General features: G+C 33.7%; 1 long non-coding RNA gene across 1 annotated transcript; it reads left to right on the top strand.

Annotated features, from left to right (window-relative positions):
* The first annotated feature begins 415 nt into the window (after positions 1-415).
* LOC106726203 lies at positions 416-6,913 on the top strand. The gene is made up of 3 exons (XR_001362221.1): positions 416-528; positions 5,283-5,290; positions 6,903-6,913. It is a non-coding gene; the product is annotated as an uncharacterized LOC106726203 (long non-coding RNA).
* Positions 6,914-21,025: the final 14,112 nt, after the last annotated feature.

Genomic DNA, 21,025 nt, shown 5'->3' with positions numbered 1-21,025 from the left:
CTGTAGATGGCTATAAGCAATATAGGCATTTCAACAATGTTAAATCTACTAATCCATGAACATGGAATATCCTTCCATTTCTTTGTGTCTCTTTCAATTTCTTTCAAGAATGTCTTATAGTTTTCTGTGTATAGATCCTCCATCTCCTCTGTTGAGATTATTCCTAGGTACTTTATTCTTTCTATTGAAATTTTAAGTAGTATTGTTTTCATCACTTCTTTTTCTAACGTTTGTTATAGAGACACACAATAGATTTTTGTATATTGATTGTCCTGAAACTTTAATGTATTCATTTACTGTTTCTAATGGGTTTTTTGGTGAGATATTTAGGGTTTTCTATATATAGAATAATTACAGATTTACTTCTTCATTTCCAAATTAGTTGTATTTTATTTAATTTTGCTGTCTAATTGCTCTGGCTAAGACTCCCAATATTATGTTGAATAGCAGAGATGAGAATGAGCATCCTTGTCTTGCTTGTGATCTTAGAGGAAAGTTTTCAGTTTTTCACCATTGAATAAGATGCTAGTTTATAGTTTGTCATATTTGGCCTTAATTATGTTGAGTGATTTTCCCTCTATACTAATTTTTTGAGTTTTTAAAATCATAAATAGATGTCTCATCAAATGCTTTTTTCTGCATTTACTGAGATGCTAAGATTTTTATCTTGTTTTGTTGTTGTTGATATGATGTATCACATTGCTTGATTGGTGGATATCTTTTTCTGCATTTACTGAGATGCTAAGATTTTTATCTTTTTTTTGTTAATATGATGTATCACATTGCTTGATTGGTGGGTATTGAACCATCCTTGCATTCTTGGAATGAATCCTACTTGGTCATCATGTGTGATTCTTTTAATGTATTGTTATATTTGATTCTTTAATATTTTGTTTAGGAGTTCTACATCTATGTTCATTAGAAATATTGTCCTACGATTTTTTGTGTGTGTGATGTTCTAGTCTGGTTTTGTTATAAGGGCAATGCTGACCTCATTAAATGAGTTAGGAAGCATTGCCTCTTCAATTATTTAGAAGAGTTTGAGAAGGATAGGTATCACATTTTCTTTGAATATTTGTTAAAATTCATCACTAAAGCTACCTTGAATTTTTTGGTGGGGGAAGTTTTTGATTACTGTTTTAATTTCCTTGCTAGTGATCAGTTTACTTAGCTTCATGATTTAGTCTAGGATGAATGTATGCTTCTAGGAATTTTTCCATTTCTTCTAGGTTGTCCAATTTAGTGGTGTAAAGCCTTTCATAGTATTCTGATATGGTCCTCTATATGTCTGTGGGGGTCCATCATAACTTCTTGTTCATCTCTGATTTTATTTATTTAAGGGAAAATAAGTAAATCATTGAGAACAATAAAACTATTTTTGTTTCCTTGTTTAAATAGTACCTTTAATTTCATGGAAGACATTGATTCTAGTGACTTTCTTAATGAAGAGAAGTACTGTTGAGGAATTTGAGACTTTGAAATGTTCCTTGTCAATCATTACAGAGTTAAGTACTATAGCTGTAATATGAGTCATTCTAGTGTGCATGTCCTTAACAGGAGAGAGAGTCTGAAATAGGGCATCTGTAAAGATAATGGATTATATCTGGATAAAACTATTTAGAAAAGCATATAGAATAATCAATGAAGAAGATCCATAATAAGCTAACTATAGGTTCACTTGAATAAAGGAGAAGGAAAAACACAGATGTTAAAAGCATGTGGCCTTGAGTAATCATATCTAAATCTATACCCAGGCTCCACCATGTATTTAGTTTAATCAGGTCTTTTCTATACTTGAGATAATAATATATTACTTATAAGGTTGAATATTATATGTAAAGATTTTAAAAGAGTGTGGCTACAAAAATAAGATCAACTATTAGCTTTTATTTGTAGGACTAGAATTTGAGAGAGATGTAAAGGGGAAATATATTTTGTTGTCATAACTATTCAGTTAGTAGAGTATTTGGAAGTGCACAGAAGTGTGCTGGAAGAAAATGTAGAGGAAGAACAAAACAAAACCTGTGGAAATGTATTACGGTTTTATTTTTATTAAATGTATGAATTGGGGCCACATTTGGTTTCAGAAGTACCAGGTTTGAATTATTTTTGCTTTATTATTTGGAAAAAAAGAAGACATGATTTAACAGTAGACACATTTTTATAGTGGTTATTCCAAAAGAGTGGCTATGACACGGGAAAGGGTTCTGATTGTAAGAACTGAATGTAGTTACCAAATTTGGAAAATGCCTTGGAAGATTTTTTTATATAGATGGGATATGGATGAATAAGGACAAGAAGAAATAAAAAATGACTATATACTTAGTAGCCCGGTGAGCCAGGAATATAATGGTGACATATAGACAGTGATGGGAAAAGAGGAATAGAGAAAATAATGAGCTTGGCTATAAACTTGTTAAGTTTTAAGTGTCAGCATTGATATTCAAGTTGAGATATCTTGCAGACAGCCAAAAGTGAGGGCTTGGAGAGCCTATAGGGATTAACTTCTCTTTGCACCTTTGCTTATGTTACTTTTATCTAGTAAATTGTATCTCCTTTGGTGAGTTGGTAATGTGATTTATTTACTAGTGTCCTTTCTACTTTTTATTAATGTATATTATAAATATCTGAATACATTTTAAGTTGTCCTCTTTTTTCAGTAAAATTCCATTATTTTATCATATTTCTTTGAAAACATTAGGTCATTTTATTCATTTTCCTCTTAATTTTATTTTGATGAATTTAATATGATGCTAGTATTTAGCACAATTATTAGGTCTACAGACAACACACACAAATACCTACTAGTATTTTCAGAGTTTCCCTGATTTCAATTATTTGACAAGAGCTTTTCTGTACTCACTTATATTTTTGGCATAGTTCCTTTTGGCTAGCTTGATTTATGTAAATGTTTGATTATATGGTGTTATTTTAAAAGTGCTTTGCAGGCCCTGGGAGGTTCAGGAGGTCCCTGTCAAGTACAGGGGTGATCACTAATATACTTCTAGAACTTTATCAACTTAAATTTGGACAAGTCCATAGTTTTCTTATAGTTTCCAAACCTCTATATTTCACAATATAGTGAAAGCTGAACTCTACACAAAAGTACAAATAAAAATCCAAAAATATGTTTTTTTTAGAATAGAATAGAAATGTAGGGAACATACCAAAATAGAAATGAAAATGGGATGCATTAAAATTAAATTTTAATAATTGCCTAATGCATTTTTATTCATAAACTTTTAGAAAGTGTTGAGGGAAGGAAAACCCTGTCCGTGTGTGAAAGAGGATGATGTGATGTATCATTTCCTAGGACTATGGACCACATTTACTAGCTGGTAAGGTATTTTCCTTCCTCTAAATTACTCAAATGGATGTACAAATCTTTTTATTGCAAGAAGGTAAATCATTCACTACTATAAACTTCTATGCAAAAAATGAAGTATTGGTTTAGAACTCGTTTGGTAATATTATATATCACTTAAACATATAACATTTGTTAAAGGAGATATGTTCTTTTAGTATCCACAGCCTTTCACAAAAACAACCACTAGTACCAAGAACTTACCATAAATGAATAAAAATTAATAGCTGAGGCATTTTACTGAAGATTTCTCCATGAAATATCAATGATCTGATGTCAGTAAAATAATCCAAGTAATGATTTTCATCTTAAGGGGTATTGGCCTATTTCAGTTATAAAAGAGCTGCTTACAGTACCAGCTCAGGCTCATTACGATACAAGCTATTCAAATAATAATTGGAGGACATGGTTTCAAAGAATAGTGCAAGAAAGGCTTTCATGAATTTCCACATTTTCTTCTACTAGTATTTGTTTTACACTGCAAAATAATACATGGCAGTGCTTTGCTGGCTTTGTACTCTGATCATGCACCTTTCCCTTACAAAAAAATAATTGTTACCAGCACTGTTTTTATTTGTCACTGGATTGATGTAGTTGTAGGAAGCAAAGCAGACATCAGCTTTCACACAGGTGTTGTCAGTCATCAAAATGCTACATGTTAGGTCTATGCATTTTACACTATAACTACTATACTTCATTTAAAATAAGACATATTGAAAACTTTGCTTATGACTTATCTGTCTTATCAAAGGAATTGGCAGCATTATATTTTCTTGTTAGATTAATTTTGTCTTAACTTTTTAAAAATAAGTTTTGCAGATATCAGATACTTGTCATTGTAAAGGTTGACCTGATAAATGCCATGTTTACATGATATGAAAATGATTACATCAAGAAGTATGCTATAACATATTTAGATAGCTCAACAATAACCCATGCCACACAAAATTTTAAAAATACTACTTACAGCTCATGATTATTTATTAAGCTAACTCTGTAAGGAGGCTATTCAGATGACTTTTTCGTACTTGAATTATTTAGCTAGCTCCTGTAGAATGCCTTTGAATATGCTTTCAAATCAGATTTAATTAGACAACATTCAGAAAGCGTGAATATAACAATTTACTATATTTGATCATTTTAGTGTAGGTATGAGTTATAAAGAAAATGTAATTTCTGTGCAATAATATAAAGATCCATAAACAGGATAAGAAGACAAGGAAAACAGTTTGGTTTTGAAGTTTAGAAATATATCTGTTGGACATATGAAGCATTTAATGTATGACAGGCACTATTTTAAACATTGGGGGGTTGATAATTAACATAAAAACAGTTGTCATGAATCCTACATTATATGGATAGAGAAATAAAAAATGCAGTGGTAAATAGTAATGCAGAGCATGAAGCAGGCAAGCAGATTAAGGGAAAATAAGAGTGATGAAAAGTGAAAAGTGGGTGGTCAGGAAAGCTATCTCTGAGGAGATGATATTAGAGCACTGGTGTGAATGGGGAGAGAAAATGCAGTCAAGATTGCTTACAAAGAGTTGGCTAAGACAATTTCCAACAGGGAATGTAAGACAGTAGAGTACCACTGAACAGTTTAAACTACAAACTCTAGCAAAACATTAAATGACAAAAAAATGTATCACTAATATATTTCTTGATATATTTTAAAATTATAATTCATGTAGCAAGTTGGCTTGACTACTAATATTTCTAGAATTGTATTGCTTTACCCCACATTCACTACCACCATCACTATTTATGCCCAAATCATATAGTACCTACATTAATGCAATAGCCATCCAACTAGCATGCCTTTTCTCTCTATTTGAAACAGAGGCACCATGGTATTTCACTTAAAAATGAAGTCAAGCTCTAACCGGTTTGGCTCAGTGGATAGAGCATCGGCCTGCAGACTGAAGGGTCCCAGGTTCGATTCCGGTCAAGGGCATGTACCTTGGTTGTGGGCACATCCCCAGTAGGGAGTAGTGTGCAGGAGGCAGCTGATCAATGTTTCTCTCTCATTGATGTTTCTAACTCCCTGTCCCTCTCCTTTCCTCTCTGTAAAAAATCAATAAAATATACTTTAAAAAAATGAAGTCAAATCATATAACCCATGTGTTTAAGAACCTGAGTGACATCCCCTGTTGCTCAGAGTAAAGGGAAAGTCCTGGCCATGGTCTTCAAAGATCCACCTGCTCTAGTTTACTCCTCTCCCTTCTAAACTGCAACAGCGCCTTCCCTACTCTGTCATGAAACACCAGGCATGTCCCTACCTTAGGGCCTTTGCACTGACTTTTTGCTCTGCTCAGAACGCGCCCCGCCCCGCGCCGAGATATCTGGCTTATTTATTTCTTTACAGTTGTGACCCAAATGTCATCTTTTTATTACAAGCCACCAAGCAATTCCATCCCTTTTATTTGGCTCGATTTTATACCAAAATATTTATCATCATCTGTTTTATGTCTTACTTAGATCTTAAGCTGCATAATTTCTTGGTTTGTTAACTAAGGTGTTCCAAGTGCCTAAAAGCACAGAGTAGATGTTAAAATGACAGAGTAACTTAACTGTTTTATTTATGTATAATGGGAGGCAAAGATTATTTTCATTGAGTTCTGCATTATTCATATTCATGTTGTTAAATGAAGGTCCTTGTCACCAATTTAATGGCAACATAAGTCCCCAATTTGGGGTGTGGTAAGGAGGGAGATATAATGCAGTAAAGACATCACAGGTGTGAGACAGCTCAGTCAAATCAGCTCTGGTGAAGTTGCTCCAGTGTTACAGCTTCTCCCAGGGAAACACAGTCTTTGATTGAAACTGAAAATGCTCCATTGAGACAGAGGTGATGCTGGTTTATATAGAGAAGAGTACCCTACCCAGGTCCCTGATTGGTCCGTTTCTATGCAAATGAGGACTCTAAATCTACATAGTGAGATAGGTCCAAATAGCACTATCCTCAATGAAGTCACTCTGGTCAGTAAAGATGTAAATGAGGATATAGCTGCACAGCTTTGACTGGATGGGGGTGAGGGTGGAGAGAGTCTATTTGTTGAATTTTAATCCTAGGAGCTCTTTTATAAGAGTTGACTCAGATGTCAGGAGCACAGTACAGGAAGCTTGGCAGCTCAGTCTGTGGCTTTTTCCTGAAATTCAGCATGCATGAATGAGGGAGTTCTGCAAACAATGGTTGCTAGAGTCTGGTTATGAATTTGAATCCAATTAACCATGAGGGGTCCTTTTTGGCAAGTATATTCTTCTCAGGATCAACAATGTAATATTAGCATTATCCTGATTTATGTTGAGTCAAGAATGTACCTTGTTTTTTCACTTAAGATCTGTTAGAAAAATTGAGGATGGTAAATCAGTAAATAATAATTCCTTAAATATTTTTTTCAAAATTGAAGGTGACTATATTGCATAGCATCTATGTCTCTTGGTTCAGCTTCAGTTGACTTGGATGGTATTATGTCATATGTATCTGTATTTCATAACACTGAATCCTGTGCCTCTGATCCTTGGTACTACATGGGAGTATGATCTGAAACTGTGCCTTGGGGTACACCCTACACATACACGAACAAGTGCCACATATGAAGAGTATCTTCAGATGTGATTGGCAGTCTGGGGGACCCTGTAGAGAAAATGTCACAAATGACTAACAGCTAAAAACTGTCATGGAGTTGTTCTCAAAAATGATAAGAGACATGAAAAAAAAAAAAACAACACAGTTGGGGTAACACAAGAAAATAAAATGTTTTATTTTCCATTAGCCTTTCAGCACCCAGCTAATGGAAACCAGTAGGAACACCGTGCAGAGGCTGTGGTTCTCTGTACTAATAGGTCTCTCTGTGACTACACAAGGTGTGCGTAATGGGGAGTGAAAACCAGAGGAGTCACTTAGTTCCTCTGCAGAGCTTCCTTGGTCAACAATTTTCAAAAATTTCTCTTAGACTTCCGGATGTTGCCTTCCCTCAGGGGGAAAAGTACATCAGAATATAAAAAGTTACTCCAGTTGTTTGAAACAATTTCTTTTTTAAGGAAAGAGCATGCCAACAATTTGATAAGAATAGGACAGATGGTCACACTACTTGTGGGAAAAGGACATTCAATGTAGTATCAGTAATGTTATACAGAAACATTTAAAAATACATTATGTTCTTTGGGTTATAGGTAAAAAAGCAAATAAAAACATCATAAATAATAAAATGGATCCATCAGAATTTATGTAACTATTTTTCTAGCATTGTGCAATGATTTCCCAGACACTAAATGAAATTCACATGTCCAGAGGGCAACTGTCTGTCAAACTTACTACACATTTCCTATTTCGGCATCTTATTTCAGTATCTCCTGTAGCCTTCAAGGTAGATGCACTGATGTATCTTGAACCTGAAATATCAATATCTACACATGTGAGGTATAAGGGTCTCTAAAAACTAGTTTTATTTCAGTTGAAAAATCAAAATGCAGATGACACCTGTAAAAAGGCCATTTTTTAGATACACTGAATATAGAAACTCTGTTGTAGTACTCCTTATCTTTTCACTGCTACCAAGAATTATACACTGGAAGCAGAACATAGAAATTTCTTCACTTTTTGTGGTGAAACCAGTGGCTGTCAGTTGAATAGCCTTAGCTTCTTTCTTATGCAGAGTAGCCTACTTCTCTGTTTGACATCTAAAAATTGAACTCTACTGTAACAAATGGCATGTGGGTAGAAATGTTTGTTGATTTGACTTGTTTAGTTTTTCTTTATATACAAAAACTGCACATATTTAATGTACACAATTTAAGCCTACACCCGTGAAACCATCAGCAAAATCAAGGTAGTAAACATATCCATCATCTCTAAAAAAAATTGAGATTCCATATGAAATGATTACAAGAGAAAAAGTAGTTGTCTTGAAAATACAGTTTCACCAACCATGTTCCAAATTAGCCTAGTATTAATTTTTTCAACCTTAGAGGTAATGTGTTGAGGATTTTTTCTGTAATGAATATTTCATAGTTGTGATAACAATGGTCCTTCTAAATTCTTCATGGCTATGTAAGTTATTAACACTTCAGAGGTGGACCTGTGATCTTTCCTGTCATTAAGACAGAAGTCATATGAGTAATATTTCAATTAATTTTAGGGAACTGGAGGTAAAACATTATTATTTTCATAGAAAGACCTGGTAAAAGAGAAGTCCAGAATATCAAAACACACGAGGACAGGCAAGCTTTGTGAGGTTTTATTCAAACAAGAGGTAAGATCATCTAACAGAACAGAAAAAAATGAAAAAACGAACGCAAATCAACTTTATCTTATTTATAATAATGGAGTTGGAATTCTGGGAGTTATTAAAAAATGAGATGAGACTTGGATGTCAGGGCAATTGGCTATAACAACATCTATTCTGATCGGCAGCATTGATTTGTCTGATTAGCATGGCTAGGCAGGTGTGCCCTTTGTGTCTCAATGCTACATTTGTAGGAGAACAGGGTGGTCACGCTTCCAAACACCAGGCATATCCAAATGAGGTGCTGCCTATGGCTATCTGCCTTTATTAAAAAAAGAGAGAGAGAGAGAGAGAGAGAGAGAGAGAGAGAGAGAGAGACAGACTTGTTTTGAAGAAAACAAAGAAAAGAGTGTATTCTGTCAGGGATACCTTTATGATAATTGAAATCACTTTATTTTTTCTCTTTTATGAAAATTTTGAATTTATTTTTTCTCTCATGAATGACTAATGGAACCTTAGAAAATTCTAGGAACCTGCTTGGGATTCATATTTTTTCACATAAAAGTTGACCGTGGGTGCACTGGCATTGGGGCCTCCCTGGAGGTGCAAACTCAGCTACTGCCTGTGGCATGGCTCCGCTCTGATCTTTATTATTTCCCTCCTTCTACTCACTTTGGGGTTTGTTTGTTGTTCTTTTTCTAGTTCCTTTAGTGTAAGGTTAGTTTTGTTTGTTGTTCTTTTTCTAGTTCCTTTAAGTGTAAGGTTAGGCTGAGATCTTTTTAATTTCTTGAAGTAGGCCTGTATTGCTCTGAATTTCCTTGTTAGGTCTACTTTCACTGGTTCCATGGATTTGATTTGCTTTGTTTTCTTTTTCATTTGTCTCAAGGTACCTTTGATTTCTTCCTTGATCTCAATGTTAGCTCCTCCATTGTTTAGTAACATTTTGTGTGTTTTTCTACTTTTTCCCTGTAATTGATATCTAGTTTCATATCCTCCTGGTCAGAAAAGATGCTTGGTATGATTTCAATCTTTGTAAATTTAATGAGTCTTCTTTATGGCCTAACATGTGGTCTGTCCTGGAAAATGTTCCTTGTGCACTTGAAAAGAATTATATTTTGATGCTTTAGGGTTAAATGCTCTACAAATATTAATTAAATCCATCTGGTCTAATGTATCCTTTAAGGCCACCATTTCCTTGTTGATTTTTCTGTCTGCAAGATCTATGTAGTGATGTTAATGGGGTATAAAAATCCTCTACTATGACTGTGTTACTGTTTATCTCTCCCTTATGTTCCTGTTCAACAACATTTGTTTTATATATTTAGGTGCTCCTATGTTGGGTGCATAAATGTTTACAAGGGTTATATTCTCTTGTTGGATTGTCCCTTTATTGTTATGTAATGCCTTTCTTTTACTCTTATTATAGCCTTTGTTTTAGAGTCTATTTTGTCTGACATAAATATGACTATCCCAGTTTTTTTTTCTTTTCATTTCCGTTTGCATATCTCTTTTTCCATCCCTTTACTTTCTGTCTGTGTATGTGTCTTTCAATCTGAAGTGGGTTTCTTGTAGATAACATATAAGGGTCTTGTTTCATATCCATTCAGCTACCCTATACCTTTAGATTGGAGCATTTAATCCATTTACATTTAAAGTGATTATTGATAGGTATGTAGTCATTACCATTTTATTATTTATATTTATGTTCCTGTGTTTTTTTTATTTTTCTTAAAGAAATTTCTTTAACAATTGTTATAATCCTGGTTTGGTGGTGAAGAACTTTAGCTTTTTCTTTTCTAGACTCTTAATCTCTCCTTCAATTTTAAATGACAGCATTGCTGGATAGAGTAGTCTTAGACCTTGCTTTTCATCACTTTCAATATTTCATGGCAATTGCTTCTGGAACATGGTATGTTTTTCCATTTATTTAGGTGCTCTTCAATATCTTTCAATAATGTGTTGTAGTTTTAAGTATACAAATAAATAATTTAGTTCATTATTACCAAGTATTCTTTTCTGATGTTACGGTAAATGTAATTATTTTCTTAATTTCAATTATTTATTACTAGTGTATAGAAACACAACTGATATTAATATACTGATCTGATATTCTACAGATTTACTGAACTCATTTGTTAGTTCAGTCAAGCAATGAAGTGATTAGATGCAAGGAGAATTATATGAAGTAGGTGATTAAATAAAAGCATTAGGAAAGTGCAGTTAGTTTTAAATGGTGTAATAAATTTCATGAATAGAAAACTTCATTTTAAATATGAAATCATTAAAAGGTTGCCTAAGGTCATGTGTCTAGTTTCACTGTTTGAAACAAAGACTGGTATCCATTAACCTTTTACTAAAAATAAATATAAAAATAATTATTTAAAATATGATAATGGTTAAGAAAAAGTTGATATGGGAATCTGAATGTCAAAGTTTGTTTCAGGATCAATCATCTCCTCAGGATTTTATAACAAGGAGATCATTTTGGTAATACCATAGACCCATATACCATACCATAGACCCATATACCATTGAATATCAGTCTGACCATATTGCAATCTAAGGAATAGGTATATATTATATTAGCAAGTTCATCAAATAACAAACATATGTACTCAAACTACAGTGTTAGTTTTTAGGAATTCTGAAGTAAGCATTCAATGAAGATTGAAGACATCTGTGCCATAAGTTACATTCAAGATTCATTAAAAAGGCTAAGAATAGTTTATCATTTAAAAAAGGAAATATTACTTGCAGTTTAAAAACTTATAATACAATAAGATAGTATAAATCTATAAATATAAAATATTTCATTAGAAGGTAAGCATTACAAAGAAAAATAAAGCTGGTAAGAGAAGCACGACTTTTCAATAGGCTGATCAGTTGATGTTATTTATAACCAATTTTACTGGGTTTTTGTACCTTTCAACATTTACATATTAAAGTTTGAGCAAATATTTTGAGACTTGCTTGATAGGAAAAGAAGGCATTCCTTCTTATTAATAGTTGTCTCAAATTATGACAGCATGAATGTGTTGTGTAGTCTGTACATTAATGTAATGATAATTATAATAGGGCGAGTTTTAAGAGAGCACAGGCTAGGGAGTAATACAGACTAGACTTTGATTCTAAAGTTTAATGCTTCCCTGCACTCTGCTAAGACTATATATGTCTTGCAAGAGGAACCATCAAAGGGTTGCCCTTACTAGTAGGGGAGATCCAATATTTTGACTGATGAACATTATTATTACAAGGTCAATATTGTAACTGCCTCTGAGATTTAAGGTCCGAGAACAAAGGCGATCAAATGTGAACAAAGAATTAAACAATTCACAAAGGAAATTTATTTAGTGTGCTATTTTTAATGTGAAGAACTATACTTGTCATTTGTTTGTCAGATAACGTCATTTCAACTTTAGAATTGAAATTGAAATGTTATGTTCAGCTTCCATCAAAGTGAAGAAGTAGAGAAGGGAAATGGTCTGTTGTTCACTACTAAAAAACCACATATAAAACGAAATTCTGGAACATACACACCATTCCACTGCTAATCACAGAGGCAGGATCTATAATCAAAGCTCTTTATAGCCATGATCATGGGCCAAGAAATTGGTTGTGTGGATTTAATAAAAGTCACTAAGCCATGCAGGGGCATTTAGGAAAAGATTCTGGGTTGTATAAGCAGTTTTCTAGACTTGAGCTTCCTTTTTTTGATGACTAAACACAGTATTTAGATCACAAAAATCCAACAGTATGAAAGGGTACATGATGTAACTTAATTATCCCCCTCATACTTCCCAGTCTTTCTAAAGCAGCCTTCATCTGAATCAAAGCACAGAATGTAATTTGAGTGATTATTTTTCCATTTCTCCTTAGGATGGTACAAACTAGTACCATTTCAGATGAAAAGGTGAGAGATTACATTTATTGCACTTAGGAATATGTTAGGACATTAATGATTGCTTCTTTTATAAAGATGCAACTTTAAAATCACTGTGGTGCTTGCACATTCCTCCAGCCCTCTTATTGGATTAGGCCATTTTAATTTGGGGGATATATATCCACAAGAATCTAATACATAAATAACCATTCAAATATACAAGAATGTGTGTATATATCTGAGTGCAAACATACATGTATGTATATGTGACTGTACACTTTTTAAAATTACAAGTATGCTATACATTTTGCTATTATAAATCTTCAACATCTAAAATCTGGGTGTTATTCCTTATTAGGTGTTATTCCTCATCAAATGTCCTAAATGACTGATTTTAAAAAAATATTTTTATTGATCTCAGAGAGGAAGGGAGAGGGAGATAAAAACATCAATGATGAGAGAGAACCATTGATCGGCTGCTTCCTGCATGACCCCTACTGGGGATCGAGCCTGCTTCCCAGCAGGTGCCTTTGACCAGAATCGAACCTGGGACCCTTCAGTCCACAGGCTGACACTCTATACACTGAGCCATACCAGTTAGGGCTAAATGACTGATTTTTTAAATGGCTACATATAATTTCATTGTAAAAATGTACCATTCATTATTTGAATAGCGCCTGACTTACAAGCCTTTAGTTTGTTTTCAGTATTTAACCATTACAAACAGTGCTGCAATTATTTATCATGTTTTTCTTTGCACACATGTCTATAGAATAAATTAATATAAGCAGAAATTCTGGACAAAAAAATGTGCACCTTTACAAAAATATATATTGTCACATAATTCCCCAAAGAGGTTGTTTCTATTTATATCTGAACATCAATGTTTGTTTGGCCCTAAGTATATTACATGCTGTTGTATATTGTATAGTAGGTTATTCCTAGATATTTTATTACAGTAATAAATGGATATTTTTTTCACTTTGCAACTAGCAGCTGCTTATATAATGGAAACTATAAGAAAGCTGTTGCACTTATAGCTTTACTTAATTTTCATACATTAAGATAGTGGTTTAGTTTATTACTTTAGATTAGCAATTGAATATATTTTCATGTATCTTTCAGGTAAGTTATAGCATTTAGAAATGATTAAATTTCCTTTTAATTGTTGTGGCTCACAACTTTCTCTTACCTACTTTTATTAGCTAGCCAGAAAACATTTTAGATAATGTTTGCATTACTACATGTATTCTCACTTTAATCCTGACTTTAATATTTATGGTAGGCATTTTACTTACAAAATATTAGGAAATAACTAGGAAATTTAATCATAAGCATATCAAATACTAATTAACTTTCTATTTTTTATATTCTCTGCTTTTGGAATAAAGATGACAGAGATGTATTTATTCTTTTTTTAAATGTAATATCTGTTGTTAAGAGTGCATGCCCTGATGTATATTAGAAATGGCAAGGGGTATTAGAGATTCAGGGTAGTTAGTTATACATTCCTCCTTTCCTAGAGGAGCTACTAATTGCTAAATGAAGAAAAGGAACCGATTGCAAATTACTTCAATTAATGACAGTGAAGAAGGTGGTTTCAGGTCAGAGTGGGAATAGGAGTGGGAGAGGATGGAGGGTGCATTTCAATTACCATCTCACCTTGCATTTCAGGTACCCGCTCATCATAGGGGCTGATATGACTACTCATTGGTTAATATAATATAACCAATACTTTCCTGAGGAAGAGATACTGGGAATGGTAGGGTGAGAAGTAGAGCAGTCAGTCACTGAGAGATGTTTCCTGTCTTTTCTGAATACCCAAAGCTAGAAAGAAGAAATGGAATAAACCTTGTCCTTCTTTACTGTTTCAGGATGAGTATATCTTTTTTTAAATATATTTTATTGAGTTTTTACAGAAAGAAAGGGAGAGGGATAGAGAGTTAGAAACATTGATGAGAGAGAAACATCGATCAGCTGCCTCCTGCACACCTCCTACTGGGGATGTGCCCACAACCAAGGTACATGCCCTTGACCGGAATCGAACCTGGGACATTTCAGTCTGCAGGCCGACACTCCATCCACTGAGCCAAACCAGTTAGGGCAAGGATGAGTATATCTTGATATATACTCACTCTTCAGAGGGTTTAATGAATATAGGCCACACATCATGAGCCAGAGAAAGATTAAAATGCCTGAAGACCAACTATAAGATATGTAATGCAAAAGAAAAGAAATATAACTTGTGTAGCAGTTAATGTCATATTAAATCACACAGAAAGGTGCACACACAGGTGGCATGGTAAGAAGTTATTTTGATGAATAAGGAAATGTTATCACTGAATGGCTATCTTTCAGCAATTAAAATATTGTATTTTAAATAGAACATTAACCCAAAGAAGTGATGTCTTTAGTCAAAGTCCCCAGAGAAAACAGAGACATTACTAGCTATTGAACAACCTCAAAAACTGAGGAGGAGAAAGGAAACTCCGGGCACTCCATTTCTCCTCCCCGCTCTCTCCTAACAATAGTAAATGAGTTGAAGTACCAACATGTTTTAGTTGGGGGAGGAGCATTGGTTTTGTTGAAAATGCCAACATAGCCTAAAAAACAACACATAATGAATTTCAGATCTTAATTTTAGAAAAATTTAAGTTCATTTAACCCACCTTTTTAATCCATCTCTAAACCCCACGCCATGTCAATATGAACAAAATATTATTAGTCAAAAGACATTAGTGATCTTTTCTAACCAAATTCCTCTCTTTAGTCAATAATGATGTCTTACATTTCCTAGTTTAATATGACGGAGGCACTTTCTTTTGGATTTTCAGTGTTTTTTTTGGATGTGGTCTTATAAAATCTAGGAAGACTAATTCATGGACTGACTAGCAGTAATCAGTTAAACTGATCCTTTTTACACTCTACCATACATTTTTTGAGGAAATACACATCACACATCCAGGTCAGTTTTATCTAAAAGTGAATATGATCCCACATACAGCCTTGAGGCTGGAGGTTTTGTCTATCGGAAAGGGACATGTGTATGCCTTCAGCAAATTGGTCAAACTAAATCCAAGGTAAAGGTTGTTTAGGAAGAAAATCCTAAAATATGTAAAAATTTGAGAAGTCAGAAAGGAAACATCAAGTACCCAATTATTAGAAGATTAAAGGAGAAAAAAAAATGAAGGCCAGCCAGAAAATAGACCTGCATGAAAGAAAGCATCAAGTCATATGCTATACGGCATAAACTTGCTAATAATGGAATTAGAGTAACAAGCTGCTAAGAGCGACTGTCAAATAGTCAATATTCAGGTTGACTACAAAGCCAGAGGTCTTACAAGACTGTAATGGGGTTTGAGAACAGCTTTTAAATAGCCAAATTTTTAGCATGTTTTCTTTGTAAAGGGCTAGCATACTCAATATAGCATAACATTTTATTTTTCTAATAAAATTATAATAAAGTAGATAAAACAATGATACAGCCCAATTTTTTTTTTGCCAAATCAATTCTTTAAGCCTTCTTGGTTATTAGAAAATAGACACAATAAAATAGATAAATGTCTTTGAAATTATGTGAAACTCTGCTCAGATTTCAGAACCAAGGACAGAAAAGACCAATCCACAGAATCTGATCAAATACGTGGGTATGTCTGTTTCCTAACTACAGTCAGCAAGTACCCAGACAGCATTGCCTGCTACCTCCAGGAGGAGAGAGCTAATCCTGAGATTAGGGATGGTGCAGATCACTCCCACCGCACAACTTCGTTTTTAACATATTCTAATGACTGCCATTCTCAAGAATGATTGGCATAGAGAAATATTTCATTAACAGAAAATATTTTCCTTGAAAATGAAATGAAAAGTCTAAATTTTCTATAAAGGTAGTTAGTATTTACAGTTAGCATTTTCAGCTTAGAAAATATTTTATCCCTATTGTTAACAGTTTCATAGAATTTCAGAACCAAGGGCTCTAGAAATCTTCACAGCTGAGCCTATTGATTCACAAATGAAGAAAATGATTCTAAATTCACACAGCCTTTTAAAATATATATATTATTTCAGAGAGAGAGAGAGAGAAATATCAATGATAAGAGAGACTCACCAATGTACAGCCTTTTAAAATATATATATTATTTCAGAGAGAGACAGAAATATCAATGATAAGAGAGACTCACCAATGGGCTGCCTACTGAATGCCCCACAATAGGGATCTAGCCCACAACCTGGGCATGTACCCCGACCATGACCTCTTGGTTCATAGATAGATGTTCAACCACTGAGCCATGCGGGCCAGGATTAAATAGCCTTTTAATGAAAAACTATCCAACTGGGTTCACTCATCTTCTCACCATTGCATATTGGCTCACATTTCAAGAATTTTATACCTCAAAGAAACCATTTCAAACCCGACATTAGTGTATCTCAACTCCCTAAGGGCATAAGACTACACTATTTAGTGCATTTTGTGGTATCAGAAATTCTAGGTTTTAAAAATTATTTTCAAGATAAACTTGTAGCTATACTAAAGGCACATTGCGTATCACTTGCATCATTATACCAGCTGGGAATAATTTCAGTGCTTCCATTTGTAGTTGTGATTAGTATCATGCAAGTCTCAATTATTATTGATTTAATGCCTTTAATTTTCATGAAATAAAAAGAACAGAAATTTCTGAATGTGTGACTCACTGCAATTGAACATTGATTAATGTAATGCTCACTGGAGTTATTTGAACACATAAAAGTTGTGTAAGAACTGTGTCATTACATTGGAATTCCTAGTGCAGTCATACTAAATGCAAAAGAACATTCTTCTTGAAAATAAAGTCATGTATGTTTTTGCTCATCACTGTAATTCTAGAATAGCTCACAAATATCTGAACCAATGTATTCATTCCATAACCATTATTGGCTGATTTAATTAATCTAAACAGCTATATAAATTTATGAACAATATCATGTGTCACATTAATTAAACTTTTAGATATTTTGTATTAAATTTCTAAATTTGTTGCATAAGAACAAACACATAATAAACTTAAATCTACCTCTGTGTTTGCAGATATTTAACATTTTAATTAAAATAACAGACTTCAATTGAAAATATAGTTAAATTAATAATTTAATTTTAAAAATTAAAGAAGCCTTAACAGTTTTCCAGATTGAGAAACATTATCCTGTTTAATGAAGATCCACATATCTCACTATTCATCATGATAAATTTTAATTTAATTTTATTTTTTAAAATATATTTTTATTGATTTCAGAGAGGAAGGAAGAGGGAGAGAAAGAGAGAGAGAGAGAAACATCCATGATGAGAGAGAATCATGGATTGGCTGCCTCCTGCAAGACCCCCACTGGGGATTGAGCCCACAACCCAGGCATGTACCCTTGACAGGAACTGAACCCGGGACCTCCCAGTTCACAGGCCGACACACTATCCACTGAGCCAAACCAGCTAGGGCTCAATTTTAATTTAAAAAATATCAAATATAAAAGTGAAACCAAATAATTTCTTGTAGAAAACTTCTGGGTTCCTTCATAATTTTGGAAAGGAGATTAGGTTCCAAAAGATCACTAAAAACCTTGATCAATCATAAGATTGATCAATTCGAATGCATTAAAAATGTGTTGCAAGTTCATATACATTGTATATGTAAGTATGCATGTGTTTGCCTTTGCAAATTATATCACAAGCAAAAGTCTAATAATTCTAGTGAACAGGATGCTATAAAAGTAAAAAAACAAAAGAGCCATAACCTTCTAGAACAGTGGTTCTCAACCTTCTGGCCCTTTAAATACAGTTCATGTTGTGACCCAACCATAAAATTATTTTCATTGCTACTTTATAACTGTAATGTTGCTACTGTTATGAATAGTAATGTAAATATCTGATATGCAGGATGGTCTTAGGCGACCCCTGTGAAAGGGTTGTTCAACTGCCAAAGGGGTCGCAACCCACAGATTAAGAACCGCTGTTCTAGAAGAACAAATTAGGACACTGTTCACAAAAAAGAAATGAATGTATCACATGTCTCTTAAACATATGAAAAATACTCAATCTCATTCATGTAAATAGTAATTTCATGTAAATGGTAATGTAATTGAAAAGTGAAGTCATTTTTGGTTTGGTTTTCTAAACTAAAAATTTACAAAACTCCAAAAGTTTAGCCATGTGTGCTATTTTGAGGTTCAAGGATTCAGGCACCCTGAGGCTGGAGGCAGTGCAAACGGCTACAGCTATAATAGCAATATATGACAAAACTCCATATGAACTAAAACTCTGCCTCACCAGTTCTCTCCTAGGATTCCATCTCAACTATGAATCAGCAAATATGTAAAGTGACATATGCATAAAATATTGTTTTTAATTGTAAATGAGCATAAATAACTGAACATCTTAAAAGTGTGTAGTAGTTGAATACACCATGAAATACATAATGAAACCATAACAACACACTTCCAAAGTGTTTCATTGTGAATCACAACTTATGCAACATTTCTATATATCTATTGAAGATAATTCTCATTAGGAAAATAGTCATGCCAAAAATGGCTTTGTGTCAATTTTTTTTTCTGCTCTATTTTAGGTAAATTATAGATCATAAAGTTATAGGCGATGGACCTAAGTTTGGAGCTGAATACAAAGGAATGGCAATATTTGGGAAAGTGAAAAATGCAAAGAATAAATCTACATTGGTGGAAAGATGCAAGCTAAGTAACTTCCAAATGATAATTTCATCCAAAGGCTTGAGGAGTGGGGGACAGAAAATCTATTAAAAATGAAATGACCACTAGCAAATCTAATTATTCAGAGCATGAAGTTTACTCAGTTGCCTTTGTTGCAAGCATTTTTTAAAAAATATATTTTTGTTTATTTCAGAGAGGAAGGGAGAGGGAGAGAGATAGAAACATCAATGATGAGAGAGAATAATTGATTGGCTGTGTCCTGCACCCCCCACACTGGGGATCAAGCCCACAACTTGGGCCTATGCCTTGACTGGGTCAATGCTCAACCACTGAGCCATGCCAGCTCAGCAGTTGCAAGCATTTTTAAAAATGTCACTGTATTTTCACTGCAATATTTATTCTCAAATTACATTTATGATGAAGTAAAACTTATATAAAATCAAAGCCTACTCTAGGCATGATTGACACTGGCTTAGCACACTACTTGCTTTTGCACTTAGAGCTGCATTTGAACTATTTTATTTTTGAGGGAAATAGTGAAATCAATAAGAATACTGTTAAAGTCTATAAATGACTTACTGTGAATGAAAAGAATGGGGTTAAATTCCCTTTATCTGAACAGCATCAAGAAAATTTTCCTTTATCTGAACAGCATCAAGAAAAATAAAAATAGCATCTATAGATCCATTATGTATAACATCAATGTTGGGGAAAAAAACGATTGCAATGTGCTTTTGTCATTCTAAATAAAATATATTTTTGTGATATTTTTGTATTCTAATCCATATTACTATTACAAAATCTATATAAATCATTTAAGTAGGCAGTTATGTCAGAATTTTTATTGGAATTGTAAAACAGAGAATATAAAAAGCTTTGGATAGAATGCCTAAATTGTTAGAAAGCCAACTGTGGTCTCCCAATTGGCAGAGAGGTTACGTGGAATTTCCTAGTTTTTTTTTGTTTTTGTTTTTTCAAAAATTGGCTGAGACTGTATACTCATAGATAAACTCTGATATATCCTTTCAGCCATGTTCAGTGCTGGAATTTTAATTCTGATTTATTTGAAATATTTACACACTTAGAATATGGAAAAGTGTAGATAACTGCTATAATGGACAATTTTAGGTCTCAACTGAACTGGGCTAAGAGATGCCCAGATAATGTTGGTAAACATTATTTCTGGGTGTGTCAGTGTCTCTAGAAGGCATTAAAAGAAGTAATTAAGAAGAAAAGTTTGCATTGACAATATTTAGTCTTCACAATAATACAGCTTGAAAACTGTTGGGGATAGTTTTGATTCCTATGATATTAATAAATTATGTCTCTATAACTAAAAGGATGTATTGAGTTAATAGTGATTTAACTACCACTTTTTTGTTGTTGTTAATCCTCACCGGAGGATAGTCTTCCATTGATTTTTAGGGAGAGTGGAAGAGAGAGGGAAAGACAGAGAGAAACATCCATGTGAGAGAAACACATCAATTGGTTGCCTCTGCAAGAGCCCCAACCAGGGACCAGGCCAGGGAGGAGCCTGCAACCAAGGCACATGCCCCCAACCGGAATCAAACCTGGGACCCTTCAGTCCATAGGCCAATGCTCCACCCACTGATATACAGGCATACCTTAGAGCTATTGTGGGTTCGGTTCTAGAACACGGCAGCAGAGCAAGTATCACAATAAAGCCAGTATTCCATCTAAAGTATCACCATAAAGCAAGTCATAATCTTCACAGGCATAGGGGTCTTGCTTTCAATTGGTAAAAAACACACAACATCTGTGAAGCTCAATAAGTGTAGTGCAATAAAACAAGGTTTGCCTGTAATATCTTTGGAGAAAAATTACTCCTAAGGACCAGGT

Source organism: Myotis brandtii, unplaced genomic scaffold (genome assembly GCF_000412655.1).
Source record: "Myotis brandtii unplaced genomic scaffold, ASM41265v1 scaffold238, whole genome shotgun sequence".
Taxonomy (NCBI): domain Eukaryota; kingdom Metazoa; phylum Chordata; class Mammalia; order Chiroptera; family Vespertilionidae; genus Myotis; species Myotis brandtii.
The sequence above is the reverse complement of the archived record's forward strand: the minus strand, read 5'-3'. Positions and strand labels throughout refer to the sequence as shown.